Source organism: Serinus canaria, chromosome 6 (genome assembly GCF_022539315.1).
Source record: "Serinus canaria isolate serCan28SL12 chromosome 6, serCan2020, whole genome shotgun sequence".
NCBI classification, from domain to species: Eukaryota; Metazoa; Chordata; class Aves; order Passeriformes; family Fringillidae; genus Serinus; species Serinus canaria.
Window position 1 is genome coordinate 23607375 of NC_066320.1, and position 7122 is coordinate 23614496.

Sequence of the window (7122 nt, forward strand, 5' to 3'; positions counted from 1 at the left end):
CAGTTTTTCCTTCTGTTTCTGGGCAGCTCGTAGTTACTGGACTGTTTCTAGTGAGGGCTTCTATTTTTTGTTAGATATGCTAGGGGAGTGTATAATCCTCTGCCCTTCTGAAGTACTGGTGTGTTTATTCTAGGTTCTAACCTAAAGGCTGGAGTAAGGAGTAAAGCCAACAAAAACAATATCCTGAGCAGAAGGACATTGATTTTCTGTTATCAGAATTTGAAACATTGCTTTTTTTGTCAAGGTGTAAGTAAAATCAGCGAGCAGAAATGAAAGGAGTTTAGTCAGAACATTATGCTGGTGATGGTGATGCCTTGCTGCTGGTGAAGGAAAGAGTGTGTTCTGTTTCATCAGGTAAGTGGCAGGATCAGAGTTTTTTAGTTGAACATCTTTAAAGCTATCCTGTATGTTAATATAGTGCTTGTGGGGACAAGATTATTTGAAGCACAAGCAGTCACAGGAAAAACTTCTTCCTCTCCTGTTTTTTTTTTTTTCCTGTTCACATCTATGACTCATTCTGATGTTGCTCAGTTCTGTATGTCTGTCAGAGCACTAGCAACCCAAACTAGCCATAATTCCAGGGGATAAGCACACAGAAAGAGATAAGGCAAAGCAGAATGTCTAAGGGCAGGGCTGTGGTTCCCATGGGGCTGAAGTGGTTGCATAAGAGATGCAAGACTGTTCCTGTCTGCCTCCCATTGCAGTGAGGTGAGGTAGCATAGCAGAATATGGTGGTTCATGGATTTCATGGTAATTGAGACACTGGCAGTCTTGGAGCTTTTCTGGAGGAGAAGTAGACTGATCTTTTTCCTGTAACATGTTCTGCCCTGGCATGGTAACTGAGGTGGTGCATGCTTGTGTAACTTCAAGTAGGAAAAAAGAATGAGGAGGAACTTGGTCTGTCAGCCTGTTGCTGTTGGAGGGCCTTGTTTATGCTCTTATTAGCTTTAATTCAACACTGCCGCTTTTCCCCTCCTGTTTATCTTTGTGGCTTTTAAACACATATGGCACTACTTAGAAAAATAATAATTATGCTGCTGTTCCTTCTAGAATACTGTAGTTTTTAGGAGTTTCCAGTCAGGATGTGATGCTACACATGTTTTGTAGATTGTCAGAGGATCCAGAGGAAGCCAAGAGCTGTGAAGTGTTGTCAGGATGTGGATCTGGGCTCCTTCCATTAGATGAAAGCAGGGCTTGAGCTTTATAAAGCCAATGTCTCTGAAGTAGTGTTGGTGGGATCTCAGTGGCAAACTTCCAGGAATTAACTGCAGAGCATTTTGGTTTTATTAGCAGCTCTGCTTTGTGTAGGGCTTGTTAAAAGCTGTTAGGATAGTGCTGGAAATAACATTTTGCTCCAATGTGTTATTTGACTGTAATGGGAGATGTGACATTAGGGAGATCCAGTAATAGTTTAAGAGCAGAGATCAGCATCCAAAAACTCAACTGGCTCCAGCCAGACCACAGTAACCTCTGTTATCTGAACAGACAAAAATGCTCTTCCCATCTTTATTTAGTGGCTGTAGTGTGCCATTATAAATGTGCTACTTCAGCAAAAAAAAAGTAAAATGAAATATTCTGCCTTATAATTTACTATTAAATATCTGTGTTCTGAATCACCAAGCAGACATCTGGGGTCTTGAACTCATTACAGCACAGCAAGAAATGCAGGCCTCAAGCAAAGTGTTTTTAATGTGGTAATGAATATGCAATACTGGCCCAGTCTTGAAAGGAAAAGACAAGTTATGTGGAATGGACTGGTTCTCTCCTTTCAGGGTGGATGTGTAAAGGAGACATTTGCATTTTCAGTGTTGGTCAACAGAAGAGAAAGATGGAAATTGGTAAGGAGAGGATCAAGCAGATGAATGTCCCCTTTGGTCAGAGCTCTCCTTAAAACCTTCTGTGGATCAGGTAGTAAAGTAGGTAGGTCTTGCCTTCTGTTCCAGGTTTTGCCCTTGAAAATTGTTAGTGATCTTGCTTTTGAAAAAAAGAAGGTGCTTGTTTATTTTCTGTTCTTGTGCCACCAAATATAACTGCTACTAGCATAGGTTAAAAAAGACCAATTCAGTATCAAGAAAACAAGGACAGAGTCTGTCTTATAAAAATAGTGAGTTTAGTAGCATGATGGATAGCAGATATTTCAGGTTAGCAAGGCATTGGGCCTTGTTCTGTCCTGCATTTGTAGCATGTCCCTGTATTTTTACTGACATCCTGGAGATGTTTGGTACCCTCATACAAGATGTGTTCCTGTGTTTGTTCATTATAATTTTAGGGTCCCTCATATTGAAGCTAAGAGAAAGGTAGAGGGGAGCCAAGAGAGGAGGAAGGAATGGGGATCCCAGGTTCTCAGATCTGGGAAGTTTTGCTGAGTTTTGGGTAAGTTGAGTGGGAACCTGGGTGAATGGGACTGCAGCTACAACAGAAGGCCCTTGTTTGGGGAAATTGTTGAGAAGTTTCTGTCTAGGGAAGTATCAAAAGGGCCAGTGTTTCTTGCACTGAAAGTGATAGTAACTGGATATACTGGTTTGGAAAGTTTCAAAAATAATGTACTACAGACACATAGAACACTTGTGTCAACTTCACACAGGTGCCTGTGGATTTGTTGCTTTTTCTAGTCAATCAAAAAGGAAGAGAAAAGGGAATCTCAGCTTTTTGCTGTTTCACTTAATCTCAGATTCTTGCCATGCTTAGTTTAGCAGCTGTCTGTCCTGCTCACCAGACAGGCCTGGCTGTGAGTGCATGCATTGGGCATGAGGTGTTGGCCCAGTATTACATGTCCTGGGACTGCCGTCCCCATTTTTCCACTGTCATGGCATCTCTAATGTTCCCCTGCATTAGCAGGGTTTGAGAACTGGCTGTTTGCTGTTTGTTATCATCTCTCCTGTCTTTACTAGTAGCCTGATTATTTCACCATTCCTCTGACACAGATTTCACTTGGGAATGGCTCTTGAAAATGCAGTCCCTCTAAAGTCATGAGGTCAGGGGCAATTTTACTAAATCACTCCCATTTTCTTGTAAGGGAAACAGTCTTTTTTTACTGCTGGTCCAAAGCCAGCAGGGATGGCAGTTGCTGATTTATCTGAGTGAAGTAATGATGCCACGTGATGTCATTAGTATTTTTTCCCCTTCTACAACACTTTGATTTACTAAAACACAAGTTCCAAAACTTGTCAGTGAGATGCAACTGTGCTTGGGGTAGAGTGTGACAGCTGTTGAGCAGTCTGCAATAACACTGTATCTGAGTCCAGGAGGGAGTGATAATGCAGCTGGTATGAAGGGGCTGATGTGTGGAGCCTGTTCCGGGCCTCTCACAGCATCTTCTGGTGAGCAGGAAGCAGCTTGTGAGAGCTGCAGCACGTGCTGCAGGTTTGTGTCTTAGAACCACCACCCTTGGCAAAGCTGATGGAAAAAGCCATCTCTCCAGGGGAAAGGGAGCCAGGAATAGGCTGAACAGCCACAAGCTGGGTAGGGAACAGACAGCATTTCCTGTAAGCTGCAAACCATTTGCATGAGTCACCTATGTGACTGCACAGCAAAAGCATAGGAGGGCTGAGAAAAAAGGAAAAAAGCTGTCAGCTTCAGACTGCCTGAAGAATCAACGAGGACCAATAGAGACATTATGAATTAATGCTGCCCTTCCTGCAGCTCTCTGCAGCATTCCTGCTACCCCAAAGGATGCTTTTGTGCCTTTCCTTCTGTCACTCAAAGCAACCGCAGGAGGGAGCTCTCAACAAGAATGTGCTTTGGGCCAATCCACAGGTTGGAGTGTGAGTGTTTTTCCCCCTATACATTCATCACAGCTCTCTTCTGGGCCTGTTTAGGCTTGGAAGCAGAGTTTGTCTCCTCTTGTAGCAGTTAAGGTGTGGTGATTAATCAGCTGTTTGTCTTTGTGGGAAGACAGTTCTGATATAACCTGTGCATTCAAGCCCCCAGATGAGGTGCCTCAGTTCCTCTCCATATACTTTATGTGTCTTGGCTGTTCTCTGCTGGTCTGTCTCTGCTCTGGATCAAACCTTTCACTTCCAAAGCTTTGCCAGGTGTGGCTCTGGCAGGGGAATCAGTGTGGGGCTCTGGTAGACAGCTGCATGTGGGCAAGCCTTGCTTTTCTCTAGTTTTGGATACAGGAGGTTTGAAACCCTGCCTTGATGTGATAGGCTTGAATGTGAACTGAACTGGCAGGAATATCCTGCTGAGAGTGCAGAACACCGTGGGAATGTCCAGGTGATGGAGGCCAGGAGGGGCTGTTCTGGGTCATCTGTGCTTACAGGCATAGAAGCATCCAGGGCTGCCCTGCCCTGCCCTGCCTGGTGTGAGCAGGCAGGGATGAGATCTGGAACATGTTCACAAGGTACATACCATCTCCCTGAGGATTTGGGAAATCCCTCTGTGCTGCCTGATTCCCAGCAGAGGGCTAGAGAGCAAGACTGAAGGTCGGGAGCCAGGGAATGGATTTCTTGATGCACCTGGGGAGGTGAAGTGACTGAAGAGTTGGGCTGTGTGTGCACCGTGGTTACTGATCCCAGACCTGCCTAGCTCTGCCCCTGAACTGTATTGCTTTGTGTTGGATCCTGGATGTTGGATGGTCTGCACAAAGGTGCCTAATTGGACTTCCAATGGCATTATAAGTGTCATGGCTCTTCTGCAAAGTAGGACAGTGCAGACAGAAACTTCATCTTGTCTCCTTACATCATTAAATCTTTGAGTTGAGACTGTGAATGGCTGTGAGCCCACTAGTAGATTTGAAGGTAGTTTCACATCTGAAATAGACTCCTTTTCCTGCAGAGTGCCTAAGACACCTTAAGAACTTCATTGGTTTTATTTTTATTTTTGAGCATAATTTTTGACATAGTGCCACAGTCAGATATTTTACAGGCACTCAAATATCTGAACAGGGTGTATTTAAATGTTTCACCTCAGCACTTTCTGTGCTTCCCCCTCAGCAGATCAATAAAGCTAATGTCTTTTTTTTTTCTCCTCCTCCTCTAACATTCTGGGTGAGCTCTGGTTTTAGCTAGACAAATTTATAATTACTTGTAAACTCAGAGCCCTTATTTGCAGAGGTGCTGCCTTTGAATAATGACTGAGAAGCTTTGTTCTCTGCCTCTGCAGCCAGAGATTTTACTTCCAGCGCTTGAGGAGTCTCAGGTGACACCCTTAAATGTAACATAACTGGAAAATGAAGTTTCATTTGAAAAACATTGTAACATTAATTGATCCACAGCAGGGGCTTGCTCAGATTTCTATTTTGATACCAGACTAGTCCAATAGATTTGATGAGAATAACTGCTTGCATATATCTTCTCTTAAGGCTCTGCTGCGAAGTTGGGTGGATCATTTTGAGAGCAGCAGAAGCAGTAACACAACTCTGCATTTTCTCACAGCATATTTCTTCAGGTCAAAGAAGACATGAGACTACCTTTTACTGCACTGGGAATATTTAAAATACCTTTTATGTGCTTTTGAAGCATTATGAGAGTCTTTGTCTCCTGTCCTTTGCCTGCTTGCCTAAAGATCATCATAGGTTTTTTTGAGTTCTGTCAAATTGAGTGAAAGTTCTTTGATGGATTCAGAAGCTACTTGGAAGGAGATGAAAGCATAGGCCTTCTTTCCCTCTGGCCCAGATGTGTGAACACAGACTGCTAAAAATAACCTAGTTTATGTTGCCATAAGAATTTTATTATTTCAGAAAAAGACAGGACTGCCTGGAGTTTTACTTGGAAGGGATGCAGCAGCTCACATGTTGGGTTGAATCCAATGACCCAACACCCTGAGACATCCTTTTCACAAACAAAGAGAATCCAGTTATATGTAAGTTAAAATCTGATCCTGTGCCAGTGGCACTTGGGGACAGACCTGTGTTAACTTTTAGTCCTGCAAGCAACAAACCATGATGCAGAGTTGAGCAGAGTGGATGGAACCTTTTCAATATGTGGGCAAATCCTGAGCAGTATCCCATTCTGAGACCAGTGTTACCAGTTTGATCCCTGCTGGTACCTTACTGAATCCATGTTAGCATGCTTGTGAGGTACCATATCCTCTGAGGTTGCTTTGCTATTTTTTTTTTTTTTTTATAGCACAGGTATTTCTGCCTGGTTGAAATAAAGGAGATTGTGTCTTTGCTTACAGCTACGCCATGAGTGGTAAAAATTCATTAGATAAATTTTTAAGCTAAAAACCAATCTCTAGTGGGTGGCTTTCTCTTTCTGCTCTGCTTACTCTATGACAGATAATACTGTAATAATGGTCATGGCATGGTTCATAAATCTGCCAATTGCCCTTCTGAAAAAGGATTTTTTAGGGGTGTTACCCTTTATGTTCCACAGCAACACTGAAGCAGTAAATTGAGGCAAAGAAAAAAAGTGTTCTAGAAAGTTAAGAGCTCAATGGAGAAAATGTTGCTGAGCTAGTCAGATAGCTTTGAAGCAGGATGGGTTTATTTTTGTTTGGTTTGGGTTTTTTCTTTTTTTTTTTTTTTTTGTTTTGTTTTAACAAAGTTGCACCAAACCAAGACTGCTGATGATCCCGAGCTACAGAATTCCCTTTCCAGCAATATGTGGTTGACCCTGGGAAATTCTAACTTCTGGCTAAGTAGATTTGGGCTGCAGCTCTAAAGCCAGCTGCCTCTCAGACCTAACAGTGGTGATTCAGCCCCAGTGAGCACTGGAAGGCAGAGTTAGTAAAAGCGTGCATGGCATTCTGTGGGGCTGGAAGACATTTTGCTAAGGAAACAGTGGTGCTTTTATTATATGAATTAATGACTAGCCCTGGGTGTGCTTCCAGAGCCAGAGCATATTAGAATGTTAACAAGAAGGTGCCATTCCCTTAAACCAGGCAAAGGAGTTAAGCAGGGTGTGGGTGCTTGCTGAACTTGGCTGTGGATACCCATAAAATAAGCAGGTAAAGAGGATTCCTCTGGGTGAAATGGAAATTCAGGAGATTTCTTGTTCAGCCCATAAGGGCAAAATCTATCAGCATTATTTAGGGCTTGCCACAAAAGGGTGTTTTTGGGCAGACATATTCAGAATAATTACTTTGATTTCCTGTGGATTCATATTCTCAAGAGGAATGACATCCCTGGCATTATTCTGGAATAGCTATCCCACTTTATGTTCATGTTATTCTGGA